Raw genomic sequence first — 27,071 nt, forward strand, 5'->3', positions numbered from 1 at the left:
CAGCTGTCTGACACCCCACAAACTCAGAGCACTAAGGGTGATCCAAGGTGCCAACAAGCTGATTTCATAAATAAACTCCTCTATGTCGAGATAGAAGTGAATGTCACAAAGGGCCTCTGGGGAGAAATGGCCCTCAGTCCTCTGTGTTCTGCTTTGCTTTATTATCTAAGGCCAAGTAATAGTGTTTGTGAGGACAGGAATTTATCCAGGTGTAGGACCTTGGAAACACAATCCCCTTGTTGATAAGCCCAGGCTTCTAAATGTCTGGGATCATGCCCCTAGATGATTGCTTTGGCCAGTTTTAAAATAATAAATCTGACAAAGAACAATCTTTCTCTTCACAGAACCAGACTTCTTTGCCTGCCTTTTTACAGGTACTTCAGGGACAGTTAGTGGTCTGTGCATCCTGCCATGTATACTCTGTAAATCCCGTCACCTTGAATCTGGAATGGCCACTGTGGCTCATTTTGGCCAGTAGAATGCAGCAGAAGTTATGCCACATGGCTTCAGGGACCAGGTCATAAAATGATATGCTGCTTCATCTGGGTCCTTTGGAATTCTTACTCTGAGAAAGGCCAGCCACTTGGTAAGAAAGTGGACTCCTCAGATCACCACAAGCTACCCAAATAGAGAAGCTCCACGGTGAGAGAGACATGCCCAGCCAGTCCTAGCTGTTCCAGCCCTCCCAGCAGAGGTGCCAGGCATGTAAGTGAAGATGCCACCTTGGACATCCAAAGCCTTCAGGTGACTCAGGCCCAGCCTCTGTCCAACTCTTCTTATATGAAACACTGACTGCAGTTGGTCCAAAGAACCATGAGAGGTAATAATAAATCATTGTTTCAAGCTACTAAGTTTGGGGATGGCTTATCACACAGAAAAGGCTAAGTAAAGCATTTGTCTTTCATCAAAACCAGTCCCCAGACCCAACTTGGACTCAGAAGAAACCTGTTTTCCCCAAGGTCTCCTTTCAACCCCCCAGAGAATTCACAGTATATCAAGTTCCACACTGAATACTAAGAAAGAGCCCTATGGAACTCCTCTATGACAAGGGACACAAAAAGTCCAAAGGGGACAGTTACTATAAAATAGTAAGTTGCCTTACTGGTGTGACCCTTATTTTCTTTAGCCAATGTCTAAACCAGTAGCCTGAGAAAGAGCATATATCAAAATATCAAAAAGTAAGTCAAAGAATCTGAGAAAACAGAGCAATAGGGAGAGTTCATGATACCCCAGGTTTTCTCAATCCAGAGTTTATAAACTCTCATTTGCACCCTCACTTGAGATTGCTTGTTGAAGGCATTATCATCAGGGATGGAATGAAAGATGTTCATTTGAGGCAGCTGATAACTGGAAGTCACTCACCATGTTACGCCTTCTGCCCTCATAGAAAGTCAAGTTGTAAATCCTCCAGGTGTCTTTTACAAAGCAGGTTGAAAAAGGAGATCTGCAAGGAGGAAAGAAATTTAGGAGGATCTGATTAAATATTCTATTTCTAAACAGCACCTTTGTAGTGTGCTCTACACACAGGACTCCATAAATTCTTGCTTAAATCTAATTGTAAAAAAGAAGATATTTTTCACATACTAATTATCTCTGTGAATAAATGTGCATATTGGGAGTTGTCAGAAAGCGAGATTTCTATAAACCAATGTCTTTGTTTGCCTTTGCTTCTAGAAACCAGAGTCTAGGGGGATCCCTGGGTGGCTCAGCGGTTTAGCACCTGCCTCCAGCCAAGGGCATGATTCTGGAGTCCCAGGATCGAATCCCTCATCAGGTTCCCTGCATGGAGCCTGCTTCTCCCTTTGCCTGTGTCTCTGCCTCTCGCTCTGTGTTTCTCATGAATAAATAAATAAAAATCTTAAAAAAAAAAAAAAAAAAGACAGAAAGAAACCAGAGTCTATGCAATGCCTGAAACCCCTAAAGTCTTCTCCTTCCTTCAGAGAGTAGATTTTAGCCCTTTGAAACATCATACCAAGTTTAACCTGTAAATTATTTCAAGAATTTTTTAAAGTAGGAAAATGTCCAATGTTTAATAAATTCAGTAGGCTCTAGCTACCAAATCGTCAGCCAAACTGAACTATCTAAAAATGTTGAGAGTGTGTGTACCAGGGCCAGTGCTAGATGTGCGTTACGGGGCCTCTGACTGTTTGTGATGTTCTCGGGGTGCTCACTGAATCTAGACCCATGCACCCACAGTGAAGGAGTCCATTTCCATCCTCCCGTGGCCCTAATGGTCAAAGAAACCTTTTTCAAAAAAAACCTTCTTTTAAAGGATAAAGGTATCCCCCCAGCTCCCACATTTATTGCTAACAGAGTTCCTTTTTTAAAGTGTGACTACTTCTATGGAGAATTAGGTCTATGAGGCTTTCATACATTAGAGAGAGTGTCTGTGATCAGACCCCCTGCATCACTGTACTCCCCGTGATCTCCTTTTACCCTCTGCTTTCTGGTGGAGTATGGGAGGAGAGGACAGCAGTGGTGCCGCCGGGACAGCTTGCCCAGTATATATGGTTATCCCATCGTTTGTGCTCAGCGAAGAGATTAGGCTTGGGTGTAAGACGGACCTGGATTTAAATCTTCACTGGGCTGCCAAGCACAACAACCAGTCTCTCGGGCTCTGCTCCTCTGGAACAATAAAGGTAATGATACTCATCAAGCACAGACAGAGTGGGCATTCAATGGGGGTCTGCAGAAGGAAGGGCTATCGTATGGATTAAATTAATTTTGCAAATTAGTCACTGAGATCTGGAAAAAGCAAAGCTGCCTATATTAGAAATGGTGCAAATATTGGGGCTTCCAGGAGTTTCTTAAAATGTAAACAGTAATTGAATGTAGGCAAAAAGAAAGTAACACAAATTAGGTATTCAATAAAATGTTGTGTTTTTTTTGTTTTGTTTTGTTTTGTTTTGTTTTTTATCTTTCCTGCCCAAAAAGGCTTATACAAGTGTGTGTGCTCTGCACAAGCACAGAACTCCCTGAGGACTGAGTGGTGGGAGAGAAAGGGAGCCAGCCAGGTTAGGGGGAGATGCTCTCTATAAAGCCAAAGGTAATATGACCAACATTTTGTAGTTTCAGTGGTTAGAAAAGTCTACTTACAAACGCTCTTGTCTTTTTTATATATGGAGTGCATTCTAATGTAACCGACACTCACATATTACTACACATCTATGTGATTTTGCTATTCTTACTTAGCTAGAAGGAAATCAGGGCACACTCCAGGGTATAACATCTGCAGCAGAAGCCCATATGTGCTGTTTATTTTTATGAATCGAGCACTCTGTTTATAGTTACTTGCTCTTAATTTGAGCCCTGAACTAGAATTCGTTCTTTTGAAGATATCTAGTTAATTATAAGAGCACATAAACTAGAGACTGAAACACATTCCAGGAATATTATGTATGTTTGTAATCTGCGTCAAAAACAACTCATTTATATTTTTGTAAATCTGGAGGAAAAAATGGCAAAGATATCTATACCAGAAAAGCAGTAAAGTTGGATTCGAATTTGGTATTCTCATTAAACTATTAGCAAATTGTGACTACACTTGGAATACCAAAAAAGAAGAAAACAAACAAACAGGAAATAATACATCTGTTTAACATAGATTCATTGCAGTTGGGTAGAGGTTAAAATTATCACAGTGACAAGCTAATGATCTGATGATTTTTTAAGAAAGATAGATGATATTTTGATGATAGAAAAAAGCATCATCCACCAATGCATCTTACCTTTTGGTTCAGCTGCTTTTCTCCTTCTTAAGGGTCATAATGCATTGATTCTAATATTTTTTAAGGATTTTATTTATTTATTCATAAGAGACATAGAGAGAAAGAGGCAGGGACACAAACAGAGGGAGAAGCAGGCTCCATGTGGAGAGCCTGACGCAGAACTCAATCCCAGGACCCCAGGATCACAACCTGAGCCAAAGGCAGACGTTCAACCACTGAGCCACCCAGGTGTCCCTTGATCTAATTTTTCTAATTTAGCACCATCCTTTAAGCCATTCTACCCCGTTAGTAGAATGCCCTTTCACTAAGAGCACCAGCAAGACCCCAGTTCCCATTATGCTTATTTTGTCCAAGAAGAAAAACTGGGTTCCCCAACCATACACTCCACTTAAATCGTGTTCCAAATGTGCTTTCCAATAGCTGCTCCACAACTCCTGTAGATGTCTGAACTTGCCAGACATATATCCCAATTTATTTTAGGTATGAAAATTTAGTCCCGATTATAAGAAGGACTGAGAAAGAGTGAATATCTAAACTTGTCACCACCACTAAAAAATTAAATTCTAAACCAAAAACCAGAGTGAGAAAAATTAAGTTTTGAAATATTTGCTTTTTTTCCCCTGTCCTTGTCTAAATTCTTAAATATTTTTACAGTATAAAAAATGCCTTCAGGAAAAAAAAAATGCCTTCAGAGCAGTCAACGGTGTGTTTACCTTTTGCCACGAAGCCTTGACTTTTCCAGAATAATTTCTCATGAGTTTGCAGGGTAAAAATTTGTGCTGTATCTTTTCTCATCTCCAGCCCCAGCATCAGATGATGCATCTTGGTCAGATATTTCTTACTGAATTGTCTTGATAAAAAAAAAAAAAAAAAACAATAGCTTTAAAAAAACGTATTTTCCACTTGTTATGCAACACGGAGTGATTTCTTGACAGGTTATCTTTTATTTGAAGACCAAATGAGATCAAGTAACATCAGAGACTACTTTAAATTACAAAATGGTCCATGTACATAATTTTGTTATCATCGATATCATCAGTGAATTCATATCACTGCAAATCTCAGAATATAAGATTGGAAGAAAGAAAGAAGAGTGAAAAAAAAAAAAAACAATTTTCTACATGACAGTAGATGTCAGAGCAGAAACTTCTTGGACCTAAAGGTGGACAGAGAGAGTTTTTCCTCAGGTGTTCGGGCTGGCACAGTCTGGATGGCTGGCAGGTCCCCCCAGCTACAAACCGGGGGCACAGCCTTGACACCACATGGCCACCCACCCCACCTGCCTCTCTCCAGTCTGGGACTCTGCCATCTGCTGCTTCACACAGAAGGAACAGGCTTTCCAACAAGTCAGGAAATAAACTAAAGTGATAAAGAGCACAGAAGGGTTTTTTTTTTTTTTTCTTCAGTTTAGGAAAGTCTCTGTTGGAAAGGCGACGAGAAGCTAAAATGTAGTATTAAAAAAAAACCAGGAGCAGTGGACCACCAATAGTTCAGAAAATAAGGCTGCTGATGCAAAGTCCGAGTTAAACTTATATTCAGTTCCCCAAAGAAGTTTATTCTTACTTGTTGTGATTATTTCCCATAAAAACGTTTCGGCATATGTGCTTAATACTGCAGAAGACACCTACTTCGGGAAACACCATTATGCTCATCTTCTACTGGAGTCCTCATAATTGGTTCTATTTCAGATTTTGCCTATTTCTCACAGACTATCGGAACTAAATTTAAAATGTGAGATTCTGCTATAATTCAGATGACGAGGTAGGCTGGAGGCCTAGCATCTCCAGGAACTGGTGTCATCTACACTTACCAAATCCACTTCCTCAAAATCTCCTCAGTTCCACTTGGAGTTAATTTGACGTATTCCCTCACCATTCTACTGAAACAGCTTTGCCTGAGGTCACCCGGGACCTCCTAACATCCAGAAAGGGCTCCTACATCCCCTGACGGCTCTCCTGACCACGCTTTCTCTCCTGAGACTCTCACTGAGCTTCTGACGTTACACCATCCTCACCCCCTCTCTCCCCTTTCCTCTGCTAATTCCCCCTCCTCTTTCTGTCCCCATAACCGGTGATATTCATCTAGCTTCCTTCTTCTATCTTCAGACCTTTCTTCATTCCTTCTTCCTCAGAAAACCCATCAAGTCATAGGAATCCCGGGATTTGGGGGTATCTGAGGTTTCAACCTAGACTCTTCTTTTTTCTTCACTACACTCTGTGGTGCAGTGCTTCCTCTCAAATGCCTCAAATATCTCTTGCAGGCTGATAAACCCCATATTCAAAACTCTTCTCCCCAATCTGTTATGAAAACCTGCCTATTATACCTCTTCGATCTTTTTTGAGTATCCCTTTGTCCCCGTTTCCCACTGACACTGTCTTAAAATGGGCCCTCTTCATGTCCCCTTCAAAACTAAAATAGTAATATCACCAAAGGCCTTTATTTCAGCCTTTTCTCCTTCCACTCGATTCATCACACTGCTGCCGGAGCAGTCTTTCTAGTCCTTTCATTTTTAAAATAAGAATTGTATATATTTAAGACACACAACCTGATTATTTGATACACAAATATAGTGAAATGGTTATTACAGTCAAACTGATTAACAGCTCTTCTCCTCACATGAGAGCACCTGAAATCTACCGTCCTAGCATATTTCCACTATTCAATAGAGTATCATTAACTATAGTCATCATTTTGTACATTAAATCTCTAGATTTATTTATCCTACACAACTGCAACTTTGTACCCAGTATCTCCCCATCTTCCCCACCTCTCCACCCTGTAGTCATTGGTCTACTCTACTTCTGTGTATTTGACTTTTTGTCAGAGTCCACAGATAAGTAAAGTCATGCAGGTTTTTTCCTTTCTGTATCTGGCTTGTTTCACCTCACATAATGTCCTCCAGCTGCAGAAATTGTTAATTTTATCACGTTGCATCCAAGCTTAAATTAGTCAGAGAAACCCATAACCCATAGGATGGAGTCCGGTGCTTTTGGGCAGCCCATTTGGATGTTCTACGGAGCAGCTCAAAGTCACCAAGAGCCTTGCAAGGCCCTCCTTTGCTTAACCTCTGCCCACCTCTCCCAGTTTACCTTTTCTTCTCCCTCACATGTATCCATTATGCCAACCAGATCTCCCTCACATGTATCCATTATCTCCAACCGGACTCTCAAAAGGGAGTCCATGCTCCCTTTTGCCCCCCATATAATATTTTCACATGCTGTTTCCTTGATCTTTCATACCCTTTACCTCTTTCTCTTCCTGATTAACCTCTACTTGTTCTAAGACACAGTTCAGGTGACACCACCTCCAGGAGGCTCTCCCAGCACCCCTACTCTGAGTTGACTGTCATCCTACTTGCTGACATCCTACCACAGACATGAGTCTTTTAGCCCTTAGCAAACTGCATTGCATGATCTCCCTACCTGCTCTTCAAGGACAGAGACCACACTTCTGTGTCTTTGCATCCCAATTCCAGGCTCAGCATCTGGCAAACTGCTGATGCCAATCACTTGGTAAACAAATAAACAGGTGAAGGAACTGAACTATAATCTTATCAGGTGACCCCTCCCCAAAATCTATATCCAGAGCCCTGACCTCCCCTTATGGTCCTATATTTTCAACCAAAAGCTGTACATATCTACTTTGGTATCCCACTGTCACCTCAAAATTCAAACACCTAAAAATAAATTTGTCATTTTCACTCTGAAACAAGTTCCTCTTCTGTCATCCCTACTTCTATTCCTGGTACCAGCCTTCTATCAATCAAGCCTCCTCAAAGCCTTCAAGTCATCCTGGGCTGCCTCCTGCCCCTACCTCGCATAACAAGCTGGTTTCTGAACGCCAACAATTTTTTTTCCATATCGTCCCTTCCTTGCTCAATCCCTCTGCCTCCATCTAAGCCTTTCGCATCCAATTGTGAAAACTTCTTGTGGGTTTTCCCAGGATCTTTCACGCCTTGTACACATAACACACAACCACCAGATTCTCGCTAAACATGGCTTTCATTTGATCAGGCCTTTTGCAAAGTCGGTCATTAGATCCTTAGACTCTAAGAAATAGAGGAAAAACTCCTGAATCTGGGTTTTGCTCCACCTATGGCACCCATACTCCTTAGGAGAGATGAGCTCCTTGGGACAGAAACACAGGTTTCAGTGTCTAGCCACTATCTAGCACTCTTCAGCACACTTAGGCCCTTGAGATATAGTAGTTAAAGTGTTAAACTTGACCTCCACCTTCATGGCTTTAGACTAAATGTCCTTAAAAGAGGCATTGGCCCACCTTTCCAAAAGGACTGTATTCTTTCACACAAGAAATTTCAGTTTAAACTGAATGAGTCTTCTCACTACCTCCTCAAGAATTTCATTTAGGTGGTTCAATTAGGCCTCTACATTCCTGTCTTCTGAGAATTCTCCTGCCTGGATGTTCTGTAGTACCCTCTCAACCCTCAGAGAGCATACCTATCCTTCAAGTCCCACTTTCCTGTGTAATTACAACCTCTGAATCAAAGCAGAGTGAGAGCTTCTGAGATGGGCAGGGGGCTCCCCTTGAATATTCAGCTGAGTTCTTGTCCATGAATGTATATGAGCAAACTACATGCTGTCTAGGAAAGAGTGACATGAAACAACTAGAGTTAATAGTGCCCAAAGCTCATACAGGGCTAGGAATAATGCCTGTTCCCACAGCCAGCCTGGAAAACCTTACAGCTCACAGTGTGTTTGGGAGAGTATATATTTGGTAGAGGTCTTACCTCAGTAGTAGAGAATGATTAGACCTGCAGTGAACACTACTCCAGACCCATCTAATAAAATGAAAAAGAAAAAAAGCAAAATTCAAAAGGATCAAACTACTTCCACATAATATAACTGCATCCCAGATATACATAAGACTATTTTCGGGAATGGAAAAATATCTAGCACTGAATAAGTTTAAATTTGCAAGATTGTACACTGAATCAAAAATCAGCAGTTATGCCAAGAAACAGAAAAATATGGCCTATAAATCAATAAATCTGATAGATATTAGGATTAATATACAAAGACATTAGAAATGAAAATATTTAAGTTGAACTCAGAGAAAATAAAAACTACTATGTGTTCAATAAAAAATGCACTGGGAGTAGTATTAGCTGGATTAGACCTTACAGAAGAAAAGATATATGAATTTGAAAAAATAATAATTAAAACTATCCAAAATGAAATGAAGAGGGCAAAAATAATGAGCAGAGCACTATATACATAGTATAATTGAAAGAGAGCACAAAAAAATTTTAAAGAAATAATGGCCAAATTTTTTCTGAAACTGATGAAAATTATAAGCCCACAGATCAAGGCAACTCACAGAACCCCCAAGCACAAGAAACATAAAAACAATTTCACCAAAACGTATGATAAGCAAATTACTCAAAAATAGTGACATTGACCAAGATCTGGAAACCTTGGAAGTGTTCATAAATGGATGCATGGATAAAGAAGATATGGTGTATATATATACAAGGGAATATTATTCAGCCATGAAAAGAAAGAAATTCTGCCATTTGCCACAACGTGCATGGCCGCTGAGGATATCATGCTAAGTGAGATAAGCCATACAAAGGAAGAAAAATAATACATGATATCACTTGAATGTGGGAATCTAAAAAAGCTGAACTCACAGAAACAGAGCATAGAATAGTGACTAGGTGTGTGTCAGGGGAGAAGGGTGTTCGGGAAATATTGGTCAAAGAATATAAACTTGCACTTAGAAGGAGAATAAGTTCCGGAGACCTCAAACACAACACTGTGATAATAGTCAACAATCCCATCTTATATACTTCAAAGTTGTCAAGAGACTGTATTCTAAATGTCACCATGATGTGATAGAGGTATTGGTTAATGTAATGGTGGGAATCAAATGACAATATATAAATATTTCAAATCAATACGTTGGACACTTTAAACTTACACCACGCTATGTGCCAATTATATCTCAATTTTTAAAACTAATAGGCAAAATAAAGAGAAATTATACCAAATCTACACAAATTCTTCCAGAATATTAACAAGGAGCAGTGCAGCAAATACTTCCTCATTCTATAAAGCCAGCATTAATACCCTGACAACAAAACCAAAAATATCACAATAAAAAAACAAACTACAGAATAATATCCCTTATGAACATCGATTCGAAAATTCTAAACAAAATTTTAACAAATCCAACAATATACAAAAAACGTATACCTCATGACCAAGAAGGAATTCTCCTTAGGATGCAGGTTGCTTTAACTATCAACAATTGTTAAATTATTGGGTGACTCAGTGGTTGAGCATCTGCCTTCAGCTCAGTGTGTGGTCCCAGGATCCTGGGATTGAGTTCCTGCAGGGAGCCTGCTTCTCCCTCTGCCTATGTCTCTGCCTATCTCTCTCTGTCTCTCATGAATAAATAAGTAAAATATTTTTTAAAAAATCAACAATTAATGCAATTAAAAAACAAAACATAACACTAATATTATTTAAAATAGTCTTATTTTTAGTGGCTTTCATTTTAATATTATAAAACAATAAAGATTTTTAAGGGCTTATTTATTTTAGAGAGTGGGGAAGGGCAGAGGGAGACAAGCAGACTCCCCACTGAGGGGGAGCCAGACTAGGGGCTCAATCCCAGGACCCCGAGGTCATGACCTGAGGTGAAATCAAAGGTTGGATGCTCAACCAACTGAGCCACCAAGGCGCCCCACAGAAAAGGTTTTTTAATATTAGAAAACAACAGAAGAGGTATTTGAAAACTCTCACTATATAGTTTTTTATAGAAACTCAGAACAAACTAGAAATCTATTGAAAGACTCTCTTAATCTGATAAAAAGCATATATTTAAAAAGCCTGCAGCAATATCATACTCCATGATGAAAGACTTAATGATCTAACCCCTAAGGCCAGAAACAAGGAAAAACTTTGATCTTAACCATTTGTGTTCAAAATTTTAGTGGAGTCCACCCAGTGCAATAAAGTAAGAAAAAAGAAATAAATACATGATATTGAAAAGGAAGTCATAAAACCATCTTTATTCATATACAGCATGACTGCCTACATAAGAGATGTCTAAATAAGCTATGGAATTTCCAAAAAAACACACACATAAATACTAATAAGTGGGTTTAGCAAGGTTGTAGATACAAGATCAATATAGAAAAATCAATTGTTTCTATACACTAGTATTAAACAATCAGAAATCAAAATTAAAAATCAGTAACACAATAGTAAAAATTGCTTGAAAATAAAGATAAACTTCACAAAAGATGTGTGACACTTTACATACTAAAATTATGAAACATGAAACATTGCTGAGAAAAAGTAAGGAAGGAATGGCTAAATAAATGCAGAGACAGACCATGTTCATGAGTTGGAATACTGTTAAGTCAATTTTTTCCAAATTGATCTAAGAATTCAATACATTCCCAATCAAAATCTCAGCATGCATTTTTATAGAAATTGATGAAATGGTTATAAAATTCATATGGAAATTCCATGGACTTAAAAAATAGCCAAAACAACTTGAATAAGAAAAAGTTGGGAAATATTTGCTCCTCTACAATATTCTGGAAGAGTTTATGTAGGTTGGTATAATTTCTCCTTATTTATTTATTATTATTATTTTTAACAATTGAGACAACACTACTTCATCTCAAAATTTGTTTTATAGCTCCTATATTTAAGACAATGTGTTTAAAAATACAAAAATAGATTAGTGAAATAAGAGACTCCAGAAATAGACCATTACATATTTATATACCACTGATTTTTTTGACAGTGTGTATAAAGGTATTTCAGTAAAGAAATTATAGACTCTTCGACAAATATTGTTGGAAAGATTTGATATCCATATGCAAAAAGAACTAAATCTGATCCATACCTTACATCGTACACAAAAACTGACTCAAAATGGATCATTGACCTAAATGTAAAAACTAAAATGATAAAACTCCTAGAAGAAAACTTTTATAGTTGGGTTAACTAGAGAGTTCTTAGGTATAACTATAACATGACCCATAAAAGAATAAATTGATAAATAGATTTCATCAAAGTTTAAAACATTGCTCTACAAAAGAATCTAAGACCCAGACTGGGATAAAATATTTTCAAATCATAGAGCTAATAGAGGACTTATATCCAGAAATGTAAAGATCTTTCAAAATTAAAGAAACAATTCAATTAAAAAATTAGGCAAAAGATTCAAACAGACATTTCACCAAGGAAAATACACAATGGCAAATAAGCACAAAAAATATGCTGAGCATCACTACTCACTGGGGAAATGAATACTAAATCACAAGAGACTTGTATTTATTTTTTAAAAATTCTAGAAAATGGAAACTAATCTATAATGACAGAAGACAGATTAGTGATTGCCTGTGGAGGAAGTGCAGGGAAGTTTGGGAAAGAGAGATTACCAAGGGTAACTTTAGGGAGTAGTGAATATGTTCCTTATCTTGATTGTGATGAAAATTTCACAGATGGATATGTAGGTTAAAACTCAACAAAAGATACAGCTTTAATATAAGCAGTTTATTGTTTGCCAGTTATACCTTTAATAAAGCTGTTTATAAAAAATTTTTTTAAGGATTAGAGGGGCACCTAGGTGGCTCGATTGGTTAAGTAGCCAATTCTTGATTTCAGCTCAGGTCTGGATCTCAGGGTCATAGGATCCAGCCTTGCATCAGGCTCCATGCTCAGTGAGGAGTCTGCTTGTCCCTCAGCCCCTCCCCAACCCGTGCTGGTGCGCTCGCTCCTGAGCTCAAGCTCCCTCTCTCTCAAATGAATGAATAAATAAATAAATAAATAAATAAATAAATAAATAAATAAATAATTTTTTTTTTAAAAAGGACTAGAATATATACTAGTTAATATGGTTCCCAGTGGCCTCTTTTAGAACTGCACAACATCTGAACTGGTTTACTCCCAGTGCCTCATTTTACACAGTAAGCTGAGTGCAAAGCAGAGAGTACAAAAGTCAGTAGGCTTGGACTCTTCCAATGGACTTTTTGGTTCAAATCTAGGCTCTGCCCTTTCCACCTTTCCAAACCTCTGTTTTCTCAACTCTCAACTGAGGCTAACAAAAGTTGTCTCTTATGGTCCTTGTGAGTATGAAACATAATACACGTAAACCATTTAGCCAACACAAACCATGTACTCCATAATTGGTAACTATTGTTAGGAAACTAAAGCCCAGAAAAATGAGGTAACTTGCCCAGAGTCACACAGTTATAGCATACCAAGAACCCTAAAGCCATCTCACCTGCCTCCTGTCACATGGCTGTTCCTCCATGAGCCACGATCCTTCAACCGTTATTTTGCAACATCAAAAACATCACTCAAAAGCAAAAGCCACATCAAGAGGACCACAAGTAGAATATAGCACCAAGTAACTCCAGCTGCAACACCAGAGACCAACAACACTGATAACCAAAATCCTACACAACCACTAAACCATGCAACTGACACAGACATAATGTTAGGACCATTTATATATGATACTAAATACAACCCAGCCTCCCGTTGGGATTCATGGTGAGTAGAGGTCAGAAAGTTGGGCAGTAAAACTCAGGAAATGTCAGATCATGAATTCTTGATCTAAGGCCGAAGAACCTTAAAGGTTTTGTGCATAATCTTTCAGGGCCCTAACGACCTGTTGAAATAATATTATAGGGCAGCCAAGGTGGCTCAGCAGTTTAGCGCCTGCCTTCAGCTCAGGGCGTGATCCTGGAGACCTGGGATCGAGTTCCACGTCGGGCTCCCTGCATGGAGCCTGCTTCCCTCTCTGCCTGTGTCTCTGCCTCTCTCTGTGTGTCTCTCATGAATAAATAAATAAATATATATTTTTAAAAATCTTAAAAAAAGAAAAAATATTATAGAAAACTATATGTGTATATACACACACACATATATTTTGCTGACATATACATACTTCACCTTTATAGCTTTTATAAAACTCTAAGAGGTAAACAATCCTCCCAAAATATTAAGAATAGCAATTATAGCCTAGTAAGCCGATCTTAGAGTCAAAGGTTACCAAAAAAATCATAACTATCAAGAAGTCATATTGAAAGATAACTTGAAATGGAAGTTTGGTCTGCTTCCTTAGATTAAATGTGAAATGAAAGTAATAAGCAACACGAAGACAACCTCTAGGGTTACAAGCAGAGGTCGAGGACCCCATCAAAGGGCCACATAGTTGGTCTGACGGTTTGTGGTAGCTTGAACAGTAAGCAGCTGGTTAAAACAAAATCAGTTAATTTTTTACTACCTTCACCCTAATTAGACCTTAGTAAAATCCTCATGTGCAAAATAACCTGGAAATGTTCAAAAGAGCTTTCAAAGATTCTGGAAAACAATGGTTATACTCAATCTCAAGCATTTTTAGGCTGCTTTAAAAAAAAAAATCCACAAGGAGAGTGCCTGGGTGGCTCAGTCTTTGAGCTTCCGACTCTTGGGCTCAGCTTGATGGCAGGGTCCTGAGTTCTGGCCCCGCGATGGGCTCCACTCCCAGCCTTTAAAAAAATTAATTAAAAAAAATCAATTAAAGAAATCCATGAGGTTTTTCTAAGTACCTACTACTTATCTAGCAAGACAGTAAATTCTTCATAGGATAAGAAAACGAAAATACCCGGTAGAAAGGGGTCGTGATTAAAGCTCATTCTCCTCAGAATGGATAGCAAAATCAAAATTTAAAACACTTCTACAGAAGGGGCTGGGGGAAGATTAATAATTAATGTATGGCAGCAATACAGAAATTTTGAAATGTAAATCTGATGAACAAAAAGTGGCATATTATGACAAGCAGGAGCAACAAGGGAGAAGGAGCAGAGGGTCTTTTGCTGGGAGAACAGAAGAGGAAGCAGGCCTGCCTGACTGGGTTTGCAAGGGTTTCCCTTTCTTTCCCCCGTGCAAACTTCCATCTGGACACAGACAACACTGCAAACTCAGGAGAGAGTGAGGGGAGGGAAGACTCTTTAACCAAAACAAATCAGGTTCACTTGTAGCTTTCCCAAGAGTCTTTCTCTCAAAAATAAAAGAAGAAGAAAAAGAAGAAAGTTTAACACATCACTTTGATATGTGCTTTGCCTGCCATTTCCCTGTACTTTCCATCTTCTTCCCATCCCCTTTGCTCTCCTTCTTACTGTTAGATTCTTTTTTTTTTAATCCATTCCAATTTTCCTCTAATATTTGTGTATAATTTTTCCTCCTTTTAACTAAGCTCCTTTTGAAATGCCTCCCTTTGTGTGTCTCCAGGCGGGGGGCAGGGTCTTTGCTCTCCTCTTTGGCCCAGTTTACAGGGGCTTGGGGCTTCACCGGGAGCTCTCAGGAGAATTGTGCAAATTGCACCCGGGCTTCCGTTGGAAGAGCCACTCATCCCGGCGACCCCGTGCTGTGCCCGAGTGCATCAAGGCCATGTCAACCCCTTGATGCTGCCTCACGCTGTGATCTTCCTTTGCACTGTGTCATATGTCACGATGGGTTTTCCCACAATGCATTCTTTAGTTCAGTGTCAGGGAAAAAGAACAAATAATGTGCTCCTGTGGCAGCCAAACATGCTACCTGCAAGGTTGGGGAGCAGAACACATTTTCCTCCTCTGGAGTGAATTCCCTCAGCTGAAGCTGTCTCTTCCTTGCCATTATTCTCACTCTGCCCACCCCTCCCCTTCCCTGACTTCAGCGGCTTTGCAAAGTGCCTTCTGCAGGTTAAAGCATTCATCTGGCAGGAAAATTTGGAGCTGCAGACAGTCTTTGTGAGTTCATTGATCAGTCTGTTTATGCTAAATATATTTACCCAAGAAATCCGGGATGAGGTGTTCCGTATTGTCTGTATAGAGCTTAGTCATGAAACCGTGTGAAAATTTGCAGAGGGCAGAAGTTTCCCTGGGAAAAGGCCACTGAGAAATCATCTCTAAACTCAGGGAAATGTCTATTTTTAATTGCCAAGTCATCGTCACTTTACCTTTAAAAAAAAAAAAAAAAAACCTGATTATAAAGAATACTTCTTTTGCTGTGTAAAATAGCCAAACACCAGTTTGGCTGCCCTTAATCTGCCTTTTGGAGAAAGGAAAGAAGCCTTTTCCCTGATGATTGCATTTATTATCTGACTCCATACAATTTCTTTTACAACCGCCACATGCTATACCATCCATGTATGGTATTTGGAGGTGTTCATGCAAACTTCTTATACCCACCTGCCTTGTAGACAGAAGGAAAGAGACAAAAAACATATTAATCCTTAGGGCATCTAAAAGAATCAGTGAAAAAAAATATCAGACTTCCTTCCTCTCTGGAGTGTCCACAGCTTACGATAAAGTGTAGAAGAAAAAAGAAAAGAAGAACAGATCATATGACTAAGAGGCAGCTCCTCTGCACCCCAGCTACACAGGAGATTTGCTAGCAGTGCAGACTCTCAGACTCCTCCCCACACCTACCAATTCAGAATCTGCATTTTGACAAGATCTCCAGATGGTTCGCTTACACATTAAAGATTGAGAAGCACTGCACTGCACTTCACTATGCTGTGGTACATGTTTCCGAAAAGATTTTGCTGGAGCCAACTGCATCTAGAACTTTTCTCTGAGAGCAAACCACCTTGTCTGCTAGAGGTACAAAGCACCCTCATAAACTACAAATGGTGTTTTTCACATCAACAGAGGAAGAGAAGGCCAAATAAAAACACTTACTAGGTGCGAACACCTCTTTTGTCTTTATGGATAAATGCATATGAAGTATATGTAATTTTTTATATATTAATGTACATGAAAATGGCTTAGCAACAAAATAGAGACAGGTCCTCGGTTGTTATAACACTAAACGAAGGATGGAGAACCCTGATAAAGGGTAAAACAATTCAAATTTGCAGGTTGTGCTGACTATATTGTTCTGAAGGAGTTTGCAATATGATATTCTTACATTGACTCATTTAGATACTTACACCGTATGTAAATTGAAAATTGTTATTTTTTTCTTCTGAAATGAACTGCTCAATACGTGTAAGCCCAGCTCTATAAAGCTTACTCGCTTTCTCTCTCTCTCTCTCTTTCTCTCTCTGTCCCTTATCACTCTTGATATCAAACCATAAATGGCTGATGCTATAGTATTCTTCTTATCCACTGCAAGTATTCTTTAAACTCCTTGATAGAATGCATCCTCCCTACAACTCTGTTCCATCTCTGCCCTTATAAAACACCTACTTTACCAATTCTACTCTAATTTGTAACAAGGAGAATTTTTAGGCAGGGTTTATTATCAAGTTCATGCTTGTTTATTGACACTTTTGTTTTATCAAATGTTTCTCAATGTGAAAATATTACTTCACTAACAAAAAAGCTGAGTTCAAAGAATTCTTTAGAAATTCTTTAGAAATGTTATGTCTAAAAAAAAAAAAAAAGAAAGAAAGAAAGCTTATGTATAAAGAACCATGAAGGAGTGTCCCCAACCCATAGCAAGCCAGGCCTTGTTTTCCTACTCTAAAAATGCCACAAACATTGGGTGAATTCTACTGATTAATTTCTTATCACTTCACCTTACTCAGTGTCTTTTTTTTTTTTCCTCTCATTACCAAATACCAATTTTAAAAATTTTTTAAATTGCCAGACTTTATCTGGGGAGTAGTTTCAGGTTTACAGAAAAACTGACCAGAAAATACAGACTTATATGTCACCTCAAACTCCTCCTGCTTAGTTTTCCCTATTGTTAACATTTTACATCGGTGTGGTATACTTGTTGCAAAGGTGATATATAACTATTAACTAAATTCCATAGTTTACATTAGAGTTCACTCTGTGTTGTACATTCTATGGGTCCAAAGATCCATTTTTTTCATTGCATAGCTGCTAATGATTTTTGGATTTTCTTTCCACGTAATTAAGAGAAATAACCATACAAAAAAAGGGGACGTATTCTAATTGATCATCATATTACAAGAGCTAAGGAGCAGTTGCTGTTTCTTCTGTTTCTATGTTCTTCTCAACTCTATATATCAGCCTTTTCTCATCGAGTCACCCAGTCATCCAATATTTATTGAGCATCTACTGCTTTCAAAGGACCATGGTGGAGACTCAGGGGTGTATCTGACATGGACTCCTTCTCTGGAACCTAGTCTCAGGAGGAATAAAGTATATATAAAAATAGTAAGACACGGAGTGAAGAGAGCTCAGGAGATAAGTCATGGCACGTTGAGTGGGTGGAGAAGGATGGTGGACTCTTTGTAGGGAAGCAGCATTTGAGAGCCAGGAGAAATCAACAAAATTTGAAGATGTACCAATCAGGCATATGGACTGGCCAAGAGAATCCCTCTAGTGAACCTACTAAAGATAAGATATGTGGGTCTTGGGATCCCTGGGTGGCGCGGCGGTTTAGCACCTGCCTTTGGCCCAGGGCGCGATCCTGGAGACCCGGGATCGGACCCCACGTCGGGCTCCCGGTGCATGGAGCCTGCTTCTCCCTCTGCCTATGTCTCTGCCTCTCTCTCTCTCTCTCTCTGTGACTATCATAAATAAATAAAATTTAAAAAAAAGATATGTGGGTCTTGTAAGAAAGCTAGAAGGAGCTCAGATGAATTGACCACAGGATTAGTGAAGTACAGGGATGGGCAACAAAGCTGAGACTGGATTATCCATTTCTATGGTGCATACTCCTAGAACATTTAGAAATGTGCTTCTCAAAGTGAGGTAACAAGTCACCTCAAGGCTATTTCTAGAGCCAAATTTCTCTTAGTGTGCTACCTGGGTCACCAAAACAGAATCAGTCTCCTGAGGCCCTTATTTCCAGGCCTACCTTACACTCACTTAATCAAGATTGGGGGGGGGGGGCAGGAGATGAATGTAGACTCCAGGAATTCACATTTTTAATATTCTAGGTGATTCTTATTTACACAACAGCGTGAGAACCACTGATCGCCTTCCTAAGACAGTTAGGAAATGCAGAAGGGCAAAATAGTATCTTATAATCCTTTTAAATTGAACTTGAAATCCGCACACATTTTTAAAAATACATACAAGACCTCAGAAAATGTATCTGTGAGTAGATACACATTCACTCTCTTCTCTCATTAAAAATATTTGGATGGAGGGGCACCTGGATGGCTCAGTCAGTGAAGCATCTGACTCTTGATTTCAGCTCAGGTCATGATCTCAGTCAGGGTCATGAGACTGAGCCCCGAGTCAGGCTCCACACTGGGCATGGAGCCTGCTTAAGATTCTTTCTCTCTCTCTCTCTCTCTCTCTTCCCCTGTCCCTCTCCTCCACCCCAACACTATCACTCTTTCTCTCAAAAAAAAAAAATTGGATGGAAACATATGAGGAGCACTGTACCAAAAGCAGACAGAAAACTCAAGTATGCTTGCTAATATGTGGAAATAAATACAGATTCTTTGGCATAAAGTCTGCTTTGTGCATCTGTATAAATATTGTCTTTTTCCTTGCAATGATCAGCTTTGACCTCGTCCATACCTCCCCTGGTTTGATGGCAGACCATAATAACGTCACTTGGCTATTCTTGAAAAACAGCTACTAAATGTTGATGATACTTACTGCAGCATTATTTATGCGAGGATCCTAAAATACTTGGGAAAATGTTTTGATGGTGCAAAGACTGGCATAACCATAAATTCTGAATAATGTCGCAGTTGGGCAGGGACATAAAGTTCAATCACCTCTGATTTTCTGGACCGTTTCATTCATTGTTTTGTACAGTCATGTGTACTAACTGGACATGGAGATCTTCCTAGCTGATAAGCCATCAAACTGAGAAATTGAAAGATACCAAGATTTCCTAAGTTTCCTTTGCTTCTTGGGTAATTCTTATCTACAATGAAAAAGTCAATTCAATGGCCAGTCTCAGATTCTTTTTATCTCAGATTCTTGAAGATTAAACTTCAGACTTTTCTGTCCAAACAGAAGTGAGAACAGAAGGAAAATCAGAGTCTTCAAAACCACGTCCATCGTAGGATGTGCTTGAACAAAATGGCTGTTGATAACAAAAATAGAAAACCCTCCGTTTGAAAGAAATGTACTAAACAACACAGACACAAAGATGTATGCAACTTATTACCAGAAAGATAGAGGAGTTGTACAGGAAAAAGCAACCAGTGCTTGATTTAACAAACACCAAATTGCCAGCTATCCACAAGGGCGATTGGCTGTCTCCCAAACCCACTTCTCACCTCCCACCCTTTCTGCTTTGGAACTTATTCCTCTGAATGGAGATGCAAAGTGGAAGATGCAAAGAGAATTTTGCCTTTGTTCATTCTTCCTCCAAAAGTTTATAAAAAGATAAACAATTATTCTTGAAGCGTGTTGTGCGGCTGCTTTGTGTTTCCCACAAATCACCACTCCAGTGTGTAAGAGCATGTCACTACTACGTAAGTCATGTGGCCCCTCTCCAACTTTAGTACATATTTGGAGCTCACCTGAGGGGTCCTGGACAACTACTGCCACATCATTAGCTATTTTGCCTCCACCCTTTATTCAACTGAAATAATTTTTTAATATCACATCAGACTCTCCTTAACAGAATCTCTCATCTTACCTAAATTGCTACCCTTTCGTAGTCTTTGGTCAGAGAGTCATACCAAGATCTTCTCTGAGCTTTAAGAAATTTACCTTCCCGGGCAGCCCGGGTGGCTCAGTGGTTTAGCGCTGCCTTCAGCCCAGGGTGTGGTCCTGAAGAGCCAGGATCGAGTCCCACATCAGGCTCCCTGCGTGGAATGGAGCCTGCTTCTTCCTCTGCCTGTGTCTCTGTCTCTCTCTCTCTCTCCCTCTCTCTCTCATGAATAAATAAATTAAATCTTAAAAAAAAAAAGAAATTTACCTTCCCAAAGTCTAAATTATATCTGATGGTGGCCAGTTTTCCAACCCTTTATCATATTAAATTGCTAGGATGAACAGTAATTTTTCCTCCAGTTCCATTGGTTTTCACATCCTTGACCATTCTTCCTTATTATTCCAAATAACAGACCAAGGTGGCTCCTTCTAAACCCACTCACTTCAAGCTCCCCCCGTCCCTTTTCTCCATACACACACACACACACACACACTTCTCGGAATACCCCTAGACTATCCCAAAACAAATTTTCTTGAGTGGGGCCAAACATTTGTGGTCCGAGTCAAGGAAAGAAAAGATCACTTAGGTTCTCAGTAGTTATAACCTCACAAATAGAATCCAATTTTTGCAAGCCCACTAAAGAATGCATCAGGTTAGATGCTATGTTTTTGTTGGTGTCAGTTTTTTTCCAGCGGAGTGCCAACTATCTGAAGTCCCTCGTGGCTGTCTTACCTAATCTCTACCACTGTTGTTACCGGAATCCTAACAGTTAATCCACAATGTCTGTCTGTTCAGGAAGCCTTCAGTTTAACAAGAATAATATTTATTTTTTCCTTTGCAAAATAATATATATACACTCATTATATATCTATGTGTATATATGTATGTATTACATATATTATATGTAATGTATATATATATAACATATATGTGCCCACAGACATATATGTATGATTACATGGTATACATATATATATGAGATACATATATGATATACATGATTTCTGAAAATGTAACTTTAGATTTTCAGAAATATTCCTGCTTAGCCCAAGCAGTTATTAATGACATAGTCGATTCAGGAGCTCTTTTTAGCTTCTTTGCCTCTTTCCCTGGTCAATCCAAATTTAACACTTATATTTAATAGTAATTCCATGTGAGAGCAAGAAAACGCCTCTCTACCCATCCTTGAGCATAGAGCAGTCAAAGATAAAAAGTTATGATGGTATTCTGGTCTTGAGAGAATCAGAATGCCTATTTACTTCTCTTTTGTGGAAGTGCACTTGAAAAGTAAAACGTGAAACCCTACCCCAGTGTGAGATTAAAAGCAGAGGGAGGTTTTCCTCATAACTACAAATGATCTACACGGAGAGAACAAGTAATGATGAGTTTTTGAAAATGATAAGATTGTAGCAATCCGAAGCACTGCAAGAAATTGGCAAATTGTAAAACGACCAGAAGGAGCCACAGCGAAACTCTAATTTTGCGGGCTCTCCAGCCTCAGCAAAAAAAGAGGAGATGCAGGCAAGCAGGGATGCTTTTCCTCTTTCCGGGGTGGCCAGACCTTTTAAACCATGAGATACGAGAGGTTAGCTGTATGGTCTCGGTCGGAGGGAGTTAAAGGATGATGGTTGCAGAGCACAAGGCAGTGGAGATATCTGTAAACTCATTTCTGTCATTGCTTTAGGGACACAAAATCCTGTTGGCTTTATTGAATGTGGTAACTGTCAGCATGTTATGAACATTAACGGGGTCTGCAGAAGTGACCCCCACCGTTGACTAGATGGCTCCCTTTGGAACAAGGTTATGACTTGTATCAGGCAAAGTGATGCCTGTTTAAATGGAACTGCATACTCCGGTAAGACTCAGGAGGTGCCTGGAAGCTGATAATCATCTGTTGGTAAAACTCTTTCACACCTATAGACCAAAATTCTGTCCCAGTTTAAAAATGCCTTGTTTAAAAAAAAAAAAAAAAATGAAACTCAGTGCGGATAAAGCCCTAGTGATGAAACTAGGAAGTACTGAAATGTCACATGTACTTTGTACCTCTATTGAGACCCACCCCTCTCCCAGATTTGGAAAAGTATTTGGGATTTCTTGGTTGCTGTCATGATAGAAATGGACCATTAAAGATTCTAAAAAACCATGACCTTGTTCAAATCAGATCATCCTTCCACCCATGAGTTGATTAGGGGCTCATCCTTCTCTACTCTGCCGCTCATGTGGAGTCCCAGCCCCAAAGACACACCCCACCATGCCATATTGTGCCTTCCTGACTCTCAATTAGTCTCTTTATTGCACTCCCATGGTTGGCACTTCTATTTCTCCCTCACCCGCTAGCCCTGTACCTAACTGGTCCCCAAGTTCTGTAGGGCTGCCCCAGCCTCTTGCAATTAAGTCTGCCACGCCTGATAATGACAGCAATCACCACTTCTAGAAAACTACCTTTTCCCCTTATTCACTGCAATCTAACAGCTATTTTTGCAAAGCCTTCATTGCTAATTTTTTCCCCAAGTGTCAATATTGCTTCCTATTGCCTCTATTTGGGGTTCTTAAAGAAAAGATGTAAGCAATTAGCTCAACACCCTCGATATGGTAAAATGTAAAATGAGTTTTATACTACACTTCATGTCTTAATTTGGTCATTTTCTCTTGATACCACAGTACTTTATCAGAGGTCTCTAACCTCTTCAATTCACTGATTCATTCATTCATTGATTCATTTATTCAATAAACATTTATCCCTTCCATTTTCTCAATTTTTGCATTATAAAATATCTCCTCTGAGAGAGTTTTGCTGTGATCAGGGAATCATAACTGATGCTTTTTATTCTCCCAATTATTTCAATGCAAACATTTCCAACCTGCTTTTATTTCCATTGATTTTCACACAGATTTACCCTTTCTCATCCTAAATAATGGATTTTTCTTCTTCTCTATGCCTATGTTTAAATATTTCCTTTATTTGTTATATGTACCTTTTCTTTGCAAAATAATTATAGCTACAGTGCATAATTATGGTTTAATCATTGCATCCATTCTGTTCAATGATCCCTTTACTAAGTGGAATTACATGTCGAGTTAACACCCTTATCAAGTGCTAGTTTTCAAAGAATAAGCTACGCAGTCTTGCTGAGTTTTTCCCAGCGCTTGCCTTTTCCAGAACAAAGCATTCTTCCAGAGTGAATGGTTTACAAAAATCTGATAGCAATTCAGTCGGATAGAAAAAATGAAAACTCTATATTTTAGCTGTGTTGCAGGCAAGAAAGAACTCTGAAACTGAATCTATCTTCAAATTATAGAAATTGACTGACTTTAAAGATGCATTAAATGGTTCACCTTTTAAGATTCAACTTTTTAAGATGTATTTGAAATGAGTTTTTGAAATGCGGACAACTCTTGCCCTTCCAATGACCCCTGTTTTCTTTTTAGATATTTTGTTCTGAAGAAACTTCATTAGAAAAAAATAAAATTAGTATAATCCCTACTTTTCCTTTGCTTTTTCTTTACCCTCAAATCATTTTTAACAAATAGGATGTAAACCAATCAATATCTAAAATAATATCTATATTATAATATTTATTTTTAACTTCTGATATGCTGGATACTCTGCTAAATACATGGATCAGCGTGTTTGATCCATAATCAAAATAATTTTGTTCCTATTATCATCTTCATTTTACAGATAAGCTAACAGGTCTTTAAAAAGGTTAAGTGACTTCCCAAAGTCACACCAGTATTGTGACTATAATATCAATAAGTGACCTCATTTGAACCAGGTGCAAGGAGATCTGTGAACTTTTGGGTTATATGAGTTAAATAGAACTTCCCAAGGTCATCATGGGAAAATCAGAATCTATTATCTTAAAATCACTGAGAAAGGGGAACCTCACACTGTGTGCATACTTCAGTATCCACCTCAGTGGGTGCAGTGTGCCCTGGAAGACTTTTGTGGAATCACAACATGTATATCAAACTTTAAATCACCCTTGATCTTTATCAACAGTTCATTGACACCATCTAGCTGCTGTATTATCTTTTTATTTTATAACCAAAGGATTTCTTAACAATCAGACTACAGGTAAGAAAGACCAACCACAATTTGCAAGCTTCAACCCTTTTGATTTGCTGTGTAATAATGAAGCACAAAACTGTCATATGTAGTTGACCCTTGAACAATGGGGATTAGGGGCCCTGCCTCCCACCCCACAAAGTAGAAAATTTGACTATAACTTGGATTCTCCCAAAAACTCACTACTAAGCCTGTAATTGACCAGAAGACTTACCAATAACATAGTTAACTAACACATATCTTATATAAGTATTATATACTATATTTTTATAATAAGGTAAGCTAGAAAAAAATCAAAGGAAGAGAAAATACATTATAGTATGTACTATATTTATAGAAAAATCTGCATATAAATGGAACTGTGCAGTTCAAATTCCTGTTGTTGTTCAGTGGTCAGCTGTGTGTGTGGGGAGGGTGTGTGTGATATAGATCACATTATATTATATATATAAATACAAGAATAATTCATTAGTTTGCATGTTTTTAAAGAACATGGGATAGTTAAATTTTTTATCATAAGATACATGTTTGTGTGCCTTTTAGTATAACCTCTTTTATTCAACATGTTCCAAATGTGAAATATTTTTGAATAGTTCTGTATTTTGTTTAAGAAGTCACTGTACATGTCACAGACATTATCTCTCCTCGAAGAATTTAAAAGCAATAAACATCAAGTCTCAATGAGACCCAATTTAAGGGTTCTGCAGTGTCTCAGGCTTATAATATAGATTAATAGCATCACTTCTTCAATGAACCACAATTATGTCAATTAATGGAAATTTCCAGGTAACAAGATGCTGAGAATAGACATTTTATTATTCCTCTCTCTCTCTCTCTCTCTCTCTCTCTCTCTCTCTGTACACACACACACACACACACACACCACTCACAAATAAAATGAAGGGTATAGTCTAAGCTCCATTTCTCCAGCAAACTCTCAGTAAAATAACTCACATTATTTGTAGTCTGGTCACCCATAAAACTTTCAACAGCTGAATAAATATCTGAGTTTTGCCCTGTCTTGTTTCCATTTACTTGCATACCTGTGAGCCCCTTTCCACTGCCACCAAGCAGACGACGGGAGCCTGGTGCCCATTGGCATTAATAAGAGTTGAGTGCTCACTTTCCCGCATGCTGCATATAAAAGCACTTAAGTGTAACACTCCAAACGCATAACACAAAAAGGAGTAAACCTTGGTTTTATATGGAATCCTTCGTATACAAATGATCCCAAAGAGCTTTACAAACAATGAATTCTGACACTGGGATGGTGTAAACAAATGTGGCAGCCATTGAGCGCCCAGCTGTAACTCACACCAAGGCCTCCTTGAAATGTCACAAAGCATACTGTATATCTTCTCCAGTGTCCCCTCCCACAACGGGGTGTCCACATATACAACTTGCTGTCAATCACAGCACTCCAGTCTCATGCAATGTAAGGAAAAGGAAAAGAGAGAGGTCCTCATGCAAAGCGTTGATACAATAACTTGCACAAGGAACTCTCCACAGTGGGGGGAGATGTGTGCTCACCATGTACACTTCGTGCACTTTCCCAGACCCGCTGATTACATCTGGGGAGGATTTCTAGATGACTCGTCACAACCACCTGACCCACTGTCCCCAGCGCCTCCTGACACACAAGCCCCCCTAAATATCAATTTTGAACAACCAGAGAGAACTTTCTGTAGTACTTAGCTCACACTCAGCGTCTTCCCTGCCTTCATCTTCTTGTTATTCATTCCATTTCATCCACTGTGCGTGTCTTCCTCACCAAGTTAATAGTAGGAAATCCTGTCCTGTTACTTTCGTAGCCACTATTTTCCATCACTGCCCTCAACTGACAACACCCACCCAAGCTCTCCTGAGCTAGTTGCACCCAGGTGACAGGCTCCCATTAAGAGCTACCTAAACAAATCCAGTAAACTTATTCCAAGACATAGGCCTGGAAAGGAAGAAAATTATATTTTATATCTTTGATTCTAACAGAACCTGTATTTAGATCATTACAAGAATGAGTGTTCTTTCTTTTTTTTAATGTTAGTGGAGGGAAACGAGCCTTTCCCACAACACACTTACTCAGTAATATCCAGATATTCCTTGTCAAAATTTCTGTCAGATTCTTTCAGGTCCACAGCAAGTAGGCTCCGATGGAATGGCATGAAAAGCTGAACTTACAATCACTGGTTATTGCCCTGGGACGTTCTTCCAAAGCATCCCTTAGTGGCAATAGTCGCACATTGTCCTCTTGGAATCAGGGACCAATACAGGCAGGATTCTTGATATCCATATGTGCTTGATAGTTGCCAGAAAAGAAAGGAGATGGACAAACGCTCTTTTTCCCTTGGCTTTTTCAGAAATGGTTTTTGTGAGCTGGGGTCTTAGGTCACCTGACACCAATGCTGACACACTTACAGCATCTTTAAGGTAAGGAATAAGTAGGGACTCAGAGCAGCTGGATAATATGAATGTCCAGCCCCTGCCTCCTGCTCCTCTGCGGCTTGCTCTTCTCTGCAAGACAGGCTCCCTGAGGGGTCAGTCTGGGGCCACAGTGACCCTATAAGTGCAAAAGCCTCTTCCCTTCTTCCAGCAGGCTTCATTTGGGGCACTGAGCGCCACTCACTCAACCCATCTGTCCCCCCATTTCCTGTTTTTTCAAAGCTCCAGAAACTCAGACCTTAATTCATTTTCTCTTTTAACCATACTGTCACCCTCCTCTATCCT

General features: G+C 39.1%; 1 long non-coding RNA gene across 1 annotated transcript in view; it reads right to left on the minus strand.

The window, feature by feature from the left end:
* LOC106559593 overlaps nucleotides 1-26,641 on the minus strand; it is a 51,050-nt gene extending 24,409 nt beyond the window's left edge. The window contains exons 1-3 of the long non-coding RNA XR_005367471.1: nucleotides 26,427-26,641; nucleotides 4,442-4,578; nucleotides 1,363-1,444 (exon numbers count right to left, since the gene is read on the minus strand). This is a non-coding gene — a long non-coding RNA (uncharacterized LOC106559593). The remainder of the gene's footprint in view (nucleotides 1-1,362; nucleotides 1,445-4,441; nucleotides 4,579-26,426) is intronic.
* Nucleotides 26,642-27,071: the final 430 nt, after the last annotated feature.

This window comes from Canis lupus, chromosome 12, assembly GCF_011100685.1.
Source record: "Canis lupus familiaris isolate Mischka breed German Shepherd chromosome 12, alternate assembly UU_Cfam_GSD_1.0, whole genome shotgun sequence".
Taxonomy (NCBI): Eukaryota; Metazoa; Chordata; class Mammalia; order Carnivora; family Canidae; genus Canis; species Canis lupus.